Source organism: Prionailurus viverrinus, chromosome A2, assembly GCF_022837055.1.
Source record: "Prionailurus viverrinus isolate Anna chromosome A2, UM_Priviv_1.0, whole genome shotgun sequence".
Lineage (NCBI taxonomy): Eukaryota > Metazoa > Chordata > Mammalia > Carnivora > Felidae > Prionailurus > Prionailurus viverrinus.
In genome coordinates, this window is record NC_062562.1 from 142,116,593 (window position 1) to 142,133,768 (window position 17,176).

Below are 17,176 nucleotides of genomic sequence, written 5' to 3' on the forward strand. Positions count from 1 at the left end.
GAATGTGTTTTAGTTTGACTTTTTTTGTAACCATTACTCAATTATACAAAATAACACAAAATTTCTTGTAGCACTTTACCCATCAGAAAGCAAACATTCCAAACTCTACTTCAAGCGATAAAAGTGAAAAATAGATTATAAAAAAATAATTAAATTTAAAAATATAGAAAAGTTCATGCATAAAAGAAAAAAATACATTGTGCTAGGAGCCAAGGCTATTTGAAATATATATATTTTAACTGAGGTGATTTTAAGGCAGGATGGACACATCCTTGGTCCGAGAAACAAAACTTGATTGCATAAACCAGCTTGGACCTGACTAAGTGGTTTATTCTTATGCTCTTATTTTCTCAGGTACTTGAAGATCCAGCCAAGTTTCAGGTCCTTACTACTGATAGACTTCAAGATCCTGGGAACACATCTGGGGAGCTCTCACTTCATGGCTTCTAAAAGCAACAGCAAAGCAAACAACTATTTTTGAGAATTCTTGTAGGTAAGCCATAAATCCATACAAGCTCTTGCAAATGCCTCCTTCCTGATAGATTTTCCCACTTAAATGGGAGAAGGGTTTTCATAAGGAAAGTCTCAGTTTCAGTTAAGGCCATCAGTTGGAAGAAGCATAGGAAAACTTTTTAACTATGATCAGAGAGTTTCAGAGTAGAATATAGTGATCAGGTCTGGGAGACAGTGCTAAGAGGAGTCACTTAAGGACAAATCTGGGGCGGGAAGCCAAAAATGTTCCAAAAGTGAGAATGCAAGAAACAGGAGATGACTGGAGGGGTCTATATACTGGGTGGTGACCAGAGATAAGAATAATATGAATCCTAGTGGGTTAAATTAACCACAGGCTTTCCAAGCAAAATGATTTCTGCAGTCTATTGGTAGGTGGAGTGTAGGCATAGGGAGTACGAAGGCTTTTGCATCATCAGCTGTGGCCTTGCTTACCAGAGGAAATCCCTGTTTCTAGTGGATGGAGAGGCTCAAGTTTCCTTAGAAGGAGTCAGCAATGATCTGGATTGACATAACTATTAATATATTTACCTCCCTATTTTAGAAACAACATTGATATTTCTCTCAACCACAGGTGAGGTGAGAGAACATTATGCATTCACCTTTTTGCCTTTAGTGCTTTGTAGATGCTGCCAAAAATATTTATTGAATAAATCCCTGAAAGTGAAAAAGAAGTAAGATGTGAAGAATTCAGAGAACCACAACTACTCATGCCAAGACTTCAGAAAATAATGACACTCAAACATAGGAGAGACTTTGAGAGTGTCCCAATAAAGATTTAAAAATAATGGTTAGAAGCCATAGTTTAAAAATCTAGGAATAATGTAAGTATTTTAAGGTTTTAGTAATTAAGGCTATGACATGAGTTTTAAGTGAAGGTTGTTTGCTCTGGGAGATCCTTCTCCTTTGGATGGGAACTAATGTCAGAGCACGTAAAATAGATCCCAGGGCAAGTTCAAACGTCTCACTAACAAATCAGTTAACACTGTGGCTGTGGCTGGTAAGTTACAATGGTGGATGAAGCAAAAATAGGAGAAAGTTTTCATTATAGTTACTTTTTCCACCTAATTTTCTTGCCTTCCACCTTCTCCAAGTAGCAACTGTTTGGATGAACTACATCACCCCATAGTACACACTTCCTTAAATTTCTTAAATTTGCCTAGTGAAGTACATCTGCCATATTTCTGTTCTCCCAGTGGTCGCAAATATTTCTTACCACTTCAACTTATGGATTTATATAAAAACAGCCTCCAAAATGATTTGGAGTTAAGTGGGAAAGGATGTGTGGTTCATTATAAATGACCCTAATAATACTGCTTACTAACAAGTGAATTTGAACAACTAACAGTCAATTACCCTCAGTTTTTCTCAACTGTAAAGGAGAGCTAATAAAAATACTTCCCCTCCCCATATGAGAGCGTATATGAGAAAAAAGCCCAAGTGAGATCACATACGGGAGTCACAGGGTAAATTTTAAAGAGTTGGAATATGTTAGCTACGATAATCTTGCTGTTCACACTTTACCACCTACAGAAATGCCTGTTAATCCCTGTCATTCCATCTGTTAAGGACCCCAGATACTGACCCATAGACAGACATTGACTCTTGACCAAGAGTTTTAAGTGGAAAGCCATTCATAAAAAAAGAATAACACATAAAACACCAGTTTTTATAGAACTGTGGGGGACAATACAAATTTTGTTCGCAATCAATTACTTGAAGTTTGCCCTCTTTGCCACTGGCAAGCATGCAAACATTTAAGAAGTATCTAATGAGAGCGAGTGATTGCACAGAATCTGCACACTGCTCAATTGTTCTCTGATGTGCCCTAAATGTGCTGACACCAGCTTTCCTTCATCCGCGCCCCTCTAGGCCAGGAACCTCAGATGGCTCTATCAATAGAAAGTGCATTGTGCTGATTCTGATTCATTAAAGATTCACAAAGACTACAATTTTGGAAGTAGTAACAAAGTACCTCTCAAGTGACAAGAAGAACATGGCAGTGGAAATATAAAATGAAAGCCTGACCAACAAGCCTTTGATTGTTGGTGGTGGTTTTTTTTTTTTTTTTTTTGTATTAACATACTATCAACCATGAAACAAATTTTAAGGCAGAAAACTGACAAATCTGAAATGCCTATTTACTTGACCTCATCCTGAACCTCTCCATCATTGAACCAGAGCATTTATCTCTCCTCCATAGATTTAATTCTATATACTGTGTTCATTTATTCATTCATTTTCTTTCATTTAAAAATTTCATTATTATTTCATTCTTTTGATTTTATGCAATGTATTAGTTGCAGTATCAACATCCATTAAGCAATTACTCTATTCCAGGCATCATAATAAGGGCTTTAACTAGTTATCTATTTAATCCTAATAATTCTGTGGGATTGGCCTTTTATTATGCCCATTTTACAGATAAAGAAACTAAGACTCAAGGAGGTCACATTACTTATCCAACTTCACCCAAATAAGCTAGTAAGTGGTGGGTCAACAATTCAAACCAGGTCTGTATAGCTTCAAAGTCTGAGTTTTTAAGTATTATATTAAACTGTCTACCTGGGTGGGGCTCTGAGCACAAGGGGACGTGATCCCACTTATTAATTCTAATGGAGGAATACAAAGCAGGGGCTGGAGATATAGGGAGAGTGGCTGAACCTCTCTCATCTGAGGTGAAGATTACCAGAAGATATAAGAGAGGTAGAGAGGCAGGTCAAGAAAAGCCTTAGTAATTATGATAAAGAGTTTTGATTTTTTGCTTAAAGTGATAGGGAAAAACTGAAGGATTAACCTTTTTTCAAGGTCACTGTGCCAGATTTATGCTGGATGAACTGGAATAGGACGTGGCAGGAGATATAGGAAGCAGATAAGGAGGCTATTGTGATAAACCAGATAAGAAGTGATAATGATTTAGGGCGATGGCTATGAGAATGGAGACGAAGAATCGGACCTGAGAGACATGAAGGAAGCAAAAATAGTAGGTTGCAAAGACTGGGTGCAGATGATGAGGGAGAGGGAGTAATCTAGAGTTCCTCCTGCTTGGAGACACTTGGTGATAAATTTAACTATAAGCTAATAGAGAGGCACTGCAAATTTGGGGGAAATAAGATGTTAGCTGAGGAGTCTACAGCACAGTACAGGTGTTCAGAAGAACAGTCAAGGCTTAAAGTTTTGGGAGCCATTACATATACATATGATGATGCACAGATTCATCTCAGATGTCAACTCTGATCCACTGACACAATGGCTGCCTGAAACTCTGTGTCAATCAAGATGGTGGACAAGATGAAAAGAGGCGGTCAGGGTCACGCACATAGGCTTCCGTTTAGAAAATTGATCCGTCTAGAAAAAGAAGTACTTGAAAAAATGTAGAGTAGTACAAAGCCAGCAATGCCAGAAAGTGATACAGTGGAGTGGCCCCAGAGTTGGACAGTTTGGGCTTAGATCTCAGTTGCCCATTTACTGTCAATGTGACCCTAGGTTAGCAACTGAATCTCACTGTTTCCAAGTCTTTACCTGGAAAGTGAGCATAATTGTATTAATATCTGTGCTTTACCATGTGAAAAAAAAAATCAATGTTCATTTTATAAACAAAGAAACATGCATATATATGTATTGGGGATATACAGAAATATATATGAGGATCTTAAGCACCAGACAGAAATTCAAAAGATATGATAGAAAACGAGACTTTAAAGACATTAACAGAGAACACTGAAAACACCAGTCACTAAAGAGAACATTTTTCTTCATATAAACTAATACAGAGTAGTATGAATTAGATTGTTCAATCAATTTTGTTTTCTTTGGACAGTAAATTTGAGGCTCAGAGATGTTCAATAACATAACCAAGGTCATACCCAAACAAGCCAGAGCCCAAATCAGCACAATTTCCTAATCCTCACTATGATGAATTTTTCACTACACGATGCTAGATAATAATCCTTTTAAAGAAGAATCTATCAGTTGAGTAGAAATCTTTATAACATTCGTACCTCATTTTTTTTTATCACTTATCTATCAGAAATAGCTTGTGTCAAGTTGTTTTTAGGATGTAAACTCTCTGAAGCAAAGAATTTTACCTTTCCAGAATTAATTTTTCTTAATAATGAACATTGAGCTCTGGATGCATTAGGCAGCTTCAAATATAATAACAAGCATTTTGTTTATGTGACTGAAAGAGAGTGAATGGGTATTTGTCCTTTGGTGAAAATCACAAACTGATCAATGTTAATCTCTTTGTTGCCTGTCTCTACAAAGTTTGTATTTCCTATAAGGCACTCTTTTTAAAGTATGTTTATGAGTGGGTTGGCAAGATAGAAACAAAGAAGATGATGGATTCAGGATGAAGAGGACAAGTGAAAGAGTTGGGGAACTGGTTCTCTCATATAATTGCCAGCCCTCCCCTCCCCTCCCTTTTCCTTCCCTCTCCTTCTCTTTTCCTCTCTCCCCTTCCCTTCCCCTGCTGAGATATTTCTACAGTTTGTGATTAAATCAGGTAGGAGTGCTTACTAAATACAGAATATGAAATTTCACCTTAATAAAGCTAAAAATTCAGATGCTCATATTCCTTATGCAAAGATTTAACTATGTCTAATCAATTGCCATGAGCTTTGAAGTCAGCCTCACTTTCCCCAGGATACAAAGCAGGGGTTTTTTTTTTAATGAATTCATAGACTGGGAAAATGCCTTTTGGCAAAACGTTGTTTCAAAACTCAGTATTTAAACTATTTATTTTTACTGTACTTTTCCATATTTCAGATGTCATCAGTAGGGCTTGCTCTTTTATTTTTTTACACATTAGATTTATATAGTTCTTTATAGGTTAAAAAAATTCAAGGATATGGGTACAAAATATTGATTGGGCAGTTTAAAGACATAATATTATATATCCTTCCCTGTTCAACAGAGAATTTGAGGCATACTAATGGAGAAAGAAAAATGTAACCTGGAAACCCAGGACAATCATTCCAAGACATTCCAACAGCCACTTTAAAGGAATGACCTCTTAACACTTAGTGCTTTTCAGATGCTGCTTCAAGCAGTTATTAAAAGAAAACGAGAAATAATCCAATTACGATGTAATTCAGAATAAATGGTAATGAATAAACAGAACTCATGATAATGGTCCTTGAATGCATGCTTAAATAATGAAACATTTACATTTACAGGAAAGGGTAGATGACTTCAATAAAATTGTTATCAGATAATACTTATTTGATACTTTTCGTTTTAAAAGTGTGCTGTTGTTATTGAATTGAGAAAAGGGTTTCCAACATTTTATATGAATAACTCTCACCCACAGATTATGCGTGACTAGAAAGTACATGAAAAAGTTGAAAAAATGCTATTGGTAAGTTTCATTTCTTTGCTAAGAAAAAGAAAGATTGTGAATTTAAGGAACTGAATGTTGATTTTAGAGAACTACGGAATGAGGGCCAGGAGAAGCAAAAACAGATCTTTTCAGTCGGATTACAAATAATGACACAGGAATCCATCTGCCTATGTTTTATGGGGAAGAATGCTGTGATTATTTGATGAGTAGGAGGGAAAGTTTGGTGGGATGAAAAGATGGAGTAAAGCCAGGGAAGCTGGCTGCCTCAAGTTCAACAAGAAAATGTCAAATTAAATGTGTGTTCTCTTCCTGAAAAATACCCACCCTCATTATGCATCCATGTGTTGATGACGGATGCAAATGAATTTTTCAAGTGCTCCACAAATGAGATGCCTACTGATGTTAGCCTAGTGAGAGCAAATCCCTAGTAATATACAGAATTATATTTTTAGCCTTAGATAAAATCATATAGACATTAAATGTTAGCAGGCTCAACCTTCTTTTTCTCTACTATGTTCCAATTTAACATAGTGTTTAACGAAATACGAGAATTGGGACAGTTGTGGCTCTGGATTGGAAATTATCTGAATTCTGGCTATCATCTTTATGGGCAAAACTAGGCTACTGGTAGTTCCCGAAGGCAAACACATCTGTGATTTAAGCTAATCAGTCCCTGCATGTCACTGTTGCTTCATATAAATAGGGTGAAAATAACGTGTCTTTGCAATGAGAAGCCATCATTTTAAAGAGAAATCATATCATTTTTAGTGAAGTTCACCTTAACAGATGAAATATTTCCAACTGAATAACTGTTTTAGTCAATGAGCATATGCGGACATTTTCATACATTGTCCATCAGATATAAACTCTGATTACTATATTAATCCTACATTTTAAAAAAAAAATTTTTTAACGTTTATTTATTTTTGAGACAGAGAGAGACAGAGCATGAACAGGGGAGGGGCAGAGAGAGAGAGGGAGACACAGAATCGGAAGCAGGCTCCAGGCTCTGAGCCATCAGCCCAGAGCCCGACGCGGGGCTCGAACTCATGGACCGCGAGATTGTGACCTGAGCTGAAGTTGGACTCTTAACCGACTGAGCCACCCAGGCGTCCCGACTACATTTTTTATTTTATAAAACTAAAGATGATTTTTCTAGACAAACCTGAGAAAAGCTGGAATTGTTTTGCTTTAGTGGCTCAAGTCAGAAATTAACCTTCGTCAAAAAGTAACTGTTATTTTAGTAAATACTAACGTAAACACTGAAATACTAGCACCACAAAACACTTAACCTTTAACACAAAAAGGCATGCATGGCATAGGCATGCCTCGGACATATTGCAGGTTTGGTTCCAGACTACCAAAACCCAGCATGTCAACTGAATTTTTAGTTTCCCAGAGCATATACGAGTTATGTTTACACCATACCATAGCCTATTAAGTGTGCAATGACATTAGGTCTAAAAAATATACATACCTGAATTTAAAAATACTTCATTGCTAAAAAAACGCTAACCATCATATGAGCTCTCAGGGAGTCAAAATCTTGCTGGTGAAGGATGCTAATGGTAGCTGACTGATCAGGGTGGTGGTTGCTGAAGTTGGGGTGACCATGGCAATTTCTTAAAAATAAGACAACAAGGAAGTTTGCCACATCAGTTGACTCTTCCTTTCACTAACGATTTCTCTGTAGCATCCAATGCTGTTTGATAGCATCTTACCCACAGGAGAACTTCTTTCAAATTGGAGTCAATCCTTTCAAACCCTGCCCCTGCTTTATCAACTAGTTCGTATATTATAAACACTTTATCATTTCAACGGTCTTCACAGCATCTTTACCAAGAGTAGATTCCATCTGAAGACACCTTTGTTCATCCACAAGAAGTACCTCCTCACCCCTTCAGGTGTTATTGTGAAATTACAGCTATTTATTATCCAGAGGGTAGTTGTTTTGTCCCATCTTCAGGCTTCCACTTCTAACTCTAGTCCTCTTGCTGTTTCCATCATATTTGCAGTTTCTTCCTCCACTGAAGTCTTGAACCTCTCCAAGTCATCTGTGACTATCTTAGCTAGATTGTCAGGATAACTCATTGTAGCTTGTACATCAGCCCTTGGATATTATCAACACAGCTTCTTTCCTTGAACCTCATGAGCCAAACTCTGCTAGCTTCAAACTTTTCGTCCGCAGCTTCCTTAAGTCTCTCAGCCTTCATAGAATTGATGAGAATTAGGGCCTTGCTCTGGATTAGGCTTTGACTTAAGGGAATGTTGTGGCTGGTTTGATCTTCTATCCAGACCACTAATATTTTTTCCACATCGGCAACAAGGCTGTTTTGCTTTCTTATCATTTGTGTGTTCACTGGAGTAGCACTTTTAATTTCCTTCCAGAATTGTCCTTTGCATTCACACCTTGGCTAACTGTTTAGCTCAACAGGACTAGCTTTCAGTTTATCTTTCAGCTTTGGACATGCCTTCCATACTAAGCTTAATCACTCACAGCTTTTGATTTAAAGTGAGAGACACGTGACTCTTTCATTTAAACACTTAGAGGCCATTGTAGGGTAATTAATTAAGCTAGTTTCAATATTGTTGTGTCTCAGGGAATAGGGAGGCCCGAGGAGAGGGAGAGAGACAGGGAATGGCTGGTCAGTGGAGCAGTCAGAACACAACATTCATCGATTCAGTTCACTGCCTTCTGTGGGCACAGCTTGTGGCACCCCCAAACAATGACAACGGTAACATCAAAGATCACTGATCACAGATCACCATAAGGAATACAGTAATAATAACGAAAAGGTTTGAAATATTGCAAGAATTACCAAAATCCGAGGCAGAGACACAGAGTAAGCAAATGTTGGAAAAAAATGGCAGTGATAGACTTGCTTGACACAGGGTTGCCACAAGCTGTCAATTTGTAAAAAAAACAAAATATCTATGAAGTGCAAGAAAGTGAAGGGCATTCAAAGGAGGTATGTCTGAGGGGCGCCTGGGTGGCTCAGTCAGTTGGGAGTCCGACTTCAGCTCAGGTCACGATCTGGCGGTCCGTGAGTTCGAACCCCGCGTCGGGCTCTGGCCTGATGGCTCAGAGCCTGGAGCCTGCTTCAGATTCTGTGTCTCCCTCTCTCTCTGCCCCTCCCCCGTTCGTGCTCTGTCTCTCTCTGTCTCAAAAATAAATAAACGTTAAAAAAAATTTTTAAAAAAGGAGGTATGTGTAGATAGTTCAGTAAGTTAATTGACTTGTTTTCAAATTACTAAATGCTTCATAACTGGAGAAAGTAATGAAAACAAATACAAACGCAAAACCTTAAAGAAAAAAATTTTGGAACATTTAATCCAAATATTTTCTTCAAAATTGGAGTTTGAAATATTTTAAGTATTTTAATTCCAAGTTTACTCATAATTATAACTGTATATTTATTTTAATAATATAACTATTGTTCTTCTTAGCCATATATTTATTCTAATTATTGACAAAAACTACACAATAATAAAAATGCTCAGTAGCAATTCTGACATCAAACACTAATATAGCAGGTTGTTTAATCATAAGGGAAAAAAATGAGATTAATTTGTCTTGGGTTCTTTTGTCCTTTTCTTCACAAACATACTACTAGTAAAGTCCTGTAAATGTAAATGCCAATAAAATAATATCTCATTGTTCTTCATGGAAATTAGTGATGCATGATAATGCATGTCATTACTGGTCATGAAAACCATTGGAGAAATCATATTGCATTTTAATGAATGAGTTAAATGCCTGGGATTGTCAACTGTGCTAGAGGAATAATCATCTGAGGAAAATTAATTCTGACATTTGGTAATTAGTAGTAGAAAAATTGTAAATTTCACCGAAAGAACATTTTGTCTAAAATATTTTGTGCTATCTGAAATGCAAAAGCCACAAATTACATTGCTTATAGAAAATATTTTATTACACAATCAGACTGCTCTGGATCAAGGAATTATTTTAAAAGACTTTAAAACATCCTTATCCAAGTAATAATAGCATTTATAATAACAACCACATTTTCTACCAGAGGCAAATATTTCTAACAATGACAAGATTACTTCAACAATTATTTTTATTGTACATAGTTTTAAAATATATGTGATAAAACATGTTGATTTTTTTTTTCTGAAGTTATGAGGCCAGTAAAATGGCATTTGAAAGTTTACTCATCGCAGGGTTTTTTTATAGCAGACTTGAGATTACCAAATATATGCAGAAAATTTTTTTACTTTTTTACTGTTTTGATGTTTGTACCAATTGTGCAAAATCAGTGGTGGGCAAAATGCTGGTGTCTTAGGAATCAAGATCTAAGTAGCTTAGGCCAATGTACCAGTAGCTGTGTTCTTCACTAACACATACACTTAACACCAACAACCCAAAAAAGCCAGAGTCTCTAAAGAATGTCCTAATACGGCAGTATTAATTATATTAATACTTGACCCTTGAGTATACATCCTTTAATATTCTGCATGATAAAATGAGAAGTAAGTCTAAAGCATTTCTGCTTATATGCTATAAAATACAATGGCTGTCTTGAGAAAAGTATTTGTGTGATTGAGTTGAGACCAAAACAAGACACTTTTATCACAGGACACAATTTTTACCTGAAAAACCACGAACCAACAAACTACAATTATTCCGAAGTGGATATTTGAAGAATGAAAACAATTTGGAAAAATGACAAAGTTGGAGGATTCACACTACTTGATTTCAAAACTTACCACAAATTTACAGTCATCAAAGCAGTATGGTTCTGGCAGAAGGGCAAACATATAGGGCAATGACAGAGAACTGAGAAACCATGGTCATTTGATTTCGACAAGGGTGTCACAGAGGAAGAAGGATCTTTTCAACAAATGGTACTGGGAGAACTGGGTATCCAGATACAAAAGATTGGATCTGGAACTGGGTCTCATATCACATACAAAAGTTAGCTTGAAATGGTTCATATGTTTAAATGTAAAAGCTAAAGCTGAAATATACTTGAAATAAACTATAGCAGTATATCTTTGTGACCATAGGTTAGGAAAGGTTTCTTAGATATGACACCGAAAGCACAACTAACAAAAGAAAAAGTAGATAAACCAAGCTTCATTAAAATTAGAAAAAAAAAAAAGTTGTGCTTTAGAGGATATCATATAAAAAAGTGAAAAGAGAGCTCACAGAATGGAGTAAATATTTGCAAATCATGTATCTAAAAAGGATGTAGTACCCAGAGTATATAAAGAATTCTTAAAACTAAACAACAAAAAGACAACCACCCCATTTTTAAAAAGGGCAAAGCTTCTGATTAGACATATCTCAAAAGAAGATATGTAGATGCCAATAGTGTCCATTAGGGAAATTCAGACCAAAACTACAATGGGATCTCACTTCACACATACTATAATAGCTACAATAAAAGATAGGCAATAACAACTGTTGGCAAGGAAATTGAACCTTCTTACTTTGGGAATAGAATGTTAAATGGCACAGACACTGCGGAAAACACCTGGACAGTCCCTCATATTTTATTTTTTTAAAGGGATGGGCCCTTTTATTTTTTTAATTAAAAAAAAAATTTTTTTAACGTTTATTTATTTTTGAGACAGAGAGAGACAGAGCATGAACAGGGGAGGGGCAGAGAGAGAGGGGGACACAGAATCTGAAGGAGGCTCCAGGCTCTGAGCCATCAGCCCAGAGCCCGACGCGGGGCTCGAACTCACGGACCGTGAGATCATGACCTGAGTTGAAGTCGGACGCTTAACCGACTGAGCCACCCAGGCGCCCCAGTCCCTCATATTTTAAATATTCAATTGGTATAACATTCAGCCTTCCATTCCTAGTTGTGTGCCCAAGATAATTGAAAATGTCTGTCTGCGCACACAAAAATGTACAAGAATGTTCAAAGCAGCATTATTCATAGTAGCCCAAAGTGGAAACAACCAATTGTCTTTCAATTGATGGATAAACAAAATATGAAATATCCATACAATGAAGTATTATTCAGCCATAAAAAATGACATACTGGAGGGGTGCCTGGGTGGCTCAGTCGGCTGAAAGTCCAAGTTGGGGTCAGGTCGTGATCTCGCAGTCCATGGTTTCCAGCCCCACATCCGGCTCTGTGCTGACAGGTCAGAGCCTGGATCCTGCTTCAGATTCTGTGTGTCCCTCTCACTCACTCTGCCCCTCCCCTGCTCAGGCTCTCTCAAAAATAAACATTAAAAAAATTTTTCAAGGACATACTGGATATATTACAACATTGATGAATCTTGAAAACATCATGCTCCATGAAAGAAGCCAGTTACAAAAGACAACATATTATATGATTCCATTTATATGAAATGTTCAGAATAGATAAATTCATAGAGACAGAAATTAGATTAGTGATTATCTAGGATTTGTGCTGAAATGGGGAGGGACTGATGAAATGGTCCAAAATTTACGGTAGTGGTAGTTGCTCACTTCTATGAATGTATTGCAAACCACTGAATTTTAAAATTTAAATTGATTGGGGAGCCTGGGTGGCTCAGGCAGTTAGGCGTCTGACTGGTTTTGGCTCAGGTTTCGGCTCAGGTCACGATCTCATGGTTTCGAGCCATTGGGGTCTTGCCAGCACAGAGCCTGCTTGGGATTCTCTGTCTCTCTCTCTGCCCCATCCCCACTTGTGCTGTCTCTGTCTCTCTCAAAATAAATAAATAAACTTTAAAAATTTTTGTACAAAAACACTAATGGTGGCCAAAAAATCCTTTAAAAATTTTAAATTGGTAACTTTTATCGTATGTGAATTGTATCTCAATAATACTGGTTGGAAAAGAGGTGAGTATTTGGCAGACATTTTCTCAAAAATGAATGAAGTGAGCCTGTCACTTTAAAGAAAACAACCAACAGTATTTGTTGCCAGTGATACAATTAAAACTTCCAAGCAAAAACTAAAATTTAAAAAACATTTATGTGCTGCTTAACGGCTTCTCAGTGTTGGATTTTTTCTATGAAGATTAGTGGGGATATTAAGAAATGTGTTTTCTGATGTTTATGAAATGTTTTAATGCTTAGAAGGTCTGCAAAACTCAGTGAGCCAATTTTTTCAAGTGACCGATGAGTGATGTTATAAAATCATGCATGCATGGGTAAAAGATCCATTTTAAGTGCAAAAGAAGCCAATAGATTTAAAAGTAATAGAGTAAGAAAAGTTTATTGACAGAGTATAAAAAGTGGATTAAAAAGTAGGGCTTCAAATCCACATTGCAATTAACCTTTAAGAAACTGTCACCTACTGAGTTTTGCTATAGTTTTAAAGAGGAATTATCTGAAAGGACAGTTAATGTACTTCTCTTTCCAATATCATGTCTGCAGATGGCTGGATTTCTTTTTTATTCTTCAAGAAAAACAGCATAAAACTCTAACCAGCATCTAATAAGCCATATATTAATGAAATTAAAAGTAAAATAACACAATTCTTCCCACCAATAATTTTGTTCTTGGAAAACATAGTTACTATTCTTCATTAAAAGTATGTTACTTATGTTAATATGTAATGAGTTTAATATTATTTCAAAATTTTCTCAGTGTAATTTCTAATACAGTAAATATTGATATCTATAACAAATCTAAACAAAAGCTCTATGAGATACTCAGTAATTTGTAAGATGTTATCAGGGCCATGAAACTAAAAAGTTTACAAGCTGCTGCTCTAAGCCCTCCCATCACTTTCTGAGGGGGAAACTTCACTCTGGGTGTTCTGAGGTGTTCTGTTTTTAATATACAGATAGTATGTTGGATAAACAGATTATGGAATATCTGAAAGCATGGAGTTTTTACAAAGTTTTAAAGTTTTGTGTTTATAAAAGATAGTCACATATTTTCACTAATAATAAATAACAAGAATGGAAAAAAAACTTCTGCTATTGCGGGCAGCTGAACATGTGGTTGTAAAAGCCAAGCCTAAGAGCCCAGCAAAAATATAGAGAAAAGGATCATTATGCAGACATTTCAAAAAGAGTTTCGGAAAAAAAAAGAATTTTGATAGCATATTAACAGGAATTGAGAATTGACTAGATATATGGAGAAAGATGAATTCCAGCTTCTCAAAAAAACTTTTATACCATTGACAGAACCTTGTAAAGGGGAAGAACTGTTTTATAATCATGAGTTTCAGTTTGGTAGTTATATATATATATGCATATATATATATATATATATATATATATAAAATTTACTATTTAATAGTCAAGAGCTGAGATGAGAATCGGCCACATACAATGGTAAAGCAGAAAAGACCTAACATGATTCTAAAACTAAGATGAGTTGATATGAAGGTTTTAGAAATTTTCAGAGAATGTTTTACTGCTATTTGGGCCTTGGATATTTTAGGAGGACAAAACTAAATCTCAAATGTCTTTATACTGAGAATTGGCATATTTATGAAGCCAGTTGGATGTGTGTAACCTAATCTTGGGAGTGACAGCTTATCACTTTAGTCATATTCTGTTTGTCAAAAGCAAGTCACAAAGTCCATGTTTGTGCCACAACAGGGCACAGATACTAGGAATCATTGAGAACCATCTAAGTACCCGCCTCCTGCCTCCCACAGAGTTCAATTCTAGGTTCAAATCGCTGTAAGAAGGTTTTCACCTACATTACGTTACAAGAAATGACAAAAGGCTGAGGAAGGTTTTCAGATTAAAGGAGACTAATGAGGCATGACAACTAAATGCAGTACGTGAGCTTGGATGAGATCCTGTACCAAATGGAAAAAAGTACTATAGAGATATAATTAGATCAGTTGACAAAACGGGAGTATGGATTGTAGATTAGGTAAATGTACCAGTGTCAAATTTTCTGAGGTTAATAACTGCTCTGTAGTTATCTTAAAGAATGTCCTTGTTCTTTGAAAATATACACTGAAATATCTACTCTAATTATTCAATATAATACTATATGCACATATGTACATACACATAATATACATATGGGTATGTATTACAGGGAGAGAGCACATATAATAAAGCAAATGGAGCAAAATATTTTAAAAATTAGTGATTCTGGGCAAAAGGCATATGGGAATTCTTTGTACTAATATTGCAACTTTTCAGTAAGCTAGAAATTATTTCCAAATAAAAGATTAACTAATACTATAGTCAAGGTTATATGGAGGGGTTATAAATAGTCCAGTAAGAGAAGGACGTGTTCCTTAAAAATTTATTCCTTAAATTTATTTTAGTACAAACCACACAGGGAAGGTAGTTAAATACACTATCTTTTACATGCCAGGTACAATGCAAAATGCTTTATTATATCATTCAATTCAAATTTAACCATGTTCTTATGAGGTGAGAATTATCATAATTTTATAGCATATTTCGTAATGAGGAAACGTAGGCTCAGAGAAGTCAAGTAACTTGTGAGAGACTGGAAAGTTTTTAAGTGGACCAGCTCACATTCAAACCTAGGAGGAGTTAACTGTAACCGGTAAGAAAATCATCCATATAGTGAGTAAGAGCAAACTAGAATTCAAGCCCAGATGATTTATATATGAGTTCATTAAAGATCAGCCACTGTCACCAGCTTAAAGTGGGTTAGAAGTTAGTTCACATGAGTTTTGCAAATAAAAATAATGCCATTTTCTCATAAATATTTTAAAGTCAGGAATTTGGTAATTTAAACATAATCACCAATATTTTAGCAGAATTTTATATCTTTGAGCAAAATATTTAAAATTCTCTACATGTAGTTTGGAAAGCATTTGATTTCAATCACTGGGGGCAAAAAATCAGCCTAAATAATCAACCTGAAGATCAGTATTCAAAAACAGAGGACAAAGAATTCCCTCAAATGTGAAAAGGGAGGCTTCCCTTTCAATCTGTGCTCTTCCATTTTCACCTACGTATCTTTATAATTCCTTTCAAGCCCAGGACCAAAGAAAATAAGCCATTCAAGCCTGGTGCTGCAAACAGTGGGTTCTGGCATGGGAACACAGTAGATGGCAGGAGGGCAGGAAACCACCTGCTTTGCGGATGTGGGGCTGTCTTTACCAAGAAATAGCTTTCAGGAAGACCTGCTGTTGGTCCTGCCTGGGACTAACTTTCAAGGCTTCTTTTTTGACATTCTGCCCCAAACTCCATTTTTCATCAATGGAGAGAGAGGTGAATATAGATCAAGAATTCCTGCAGTGAGAGAGAACAAGTTTCTTTCTGTAACGGTCTTGGAGAATATTGGCTCATCTTCTTTCAGTAAAACAATATGGCCTTTTGATTGTGTTTCAAAAGTATTTACGACAGTCCACCTATGAAAATCCTGAACTTGTATCATTAGCACTTACAAATTAGCTAGCATTTGCTGAGCACTTGCTATGTGCTTGGCATTGTGCTAATCAATTACACAGGTAGTAATTCAAGTGACTAGGGTTTCAATACAATGCTGTTGGTGTCTGCTTAATGCTTAGTTTGTATTTCCTTGTGAGAAGAGCCAGGACATACAGAAAGTTAAATTAGACATGGACAACAGTCTCAGAAAGATTACAATCAAGTAGTGGACTTAACATATATACATAAACAGTGAAGATGTACAGTACAACGTACTAAATGTCTTAAGAAAGGGTTATGGGATTTCATGAGCACAAGTCATTGATTGCTGTAAATGAGATAACACCTTATAGAGGTGGGAAAATTTAAGTGAGGATATTTCAATATCAGATATAACTAAATAAATATAATTAAATGGTCATTCTCATTCAAAAAACTACAGGAATAAATGAGGCTGCTAGAAAACAGGAGACAAGTTTGAGAACAGTAAATATTTCCCTTTGAATGAAATACTGATTTTGTATGAAAAGTGAAGTTTGAGAATAGTTCACGGAATTTCTTGAATACTAGTTTAAGGTATTTTAACGGTACATTTTAGGCAGAGCAAAGCTATTTAAATGTTTTGAGCAGAGAGGGGACATGGTCAAGGACGTGCTTGAGAACTGTAATATTCGGTGCTGAAGCCAGCAGCACATGCAGTTACCTAAGTTCAAATTTAACTTAATCAAAATTAAATAAAATGAAAACTTCAGCTCTCAATTGCATTAGCCATATTTCAACTTCTCAACAAGGTTCGATACCTGGTAACTTCTGTATTGAACAGGAAAGATAGACATATAACATTTCCATTATTATGGTTCATTCTATTGGACAGAGCTACTTTGAAAGATTAATCTGGTAGTGCATGGATGGGATGGGACAGGGGAGGAGACTAGAAATGGGAAGTTGATTTTAACAGTCAGGATTAGAAGTCCTGAGTAGCTATAGTTGAGAATAGAATTTAGTTTATAACATGCACAATATTATGTTCTA

At 36.0% G+C, this 17,176-nt stretch overlaps 1 long non-coding RNA gene across 2 annotated transcripts in view; it reads right to left on the reverse strand.

The window, feature by feature from the left end:
- Positions 1-17,176, reverse strand: part of LOC125148893 (uncharacterized) — a 471,931-nt gene that overhangs the window by 303,648 nt on the left and 151,107 nt on the right. The gene's annotated exons all lie outside the window — the stretch shown is intronic.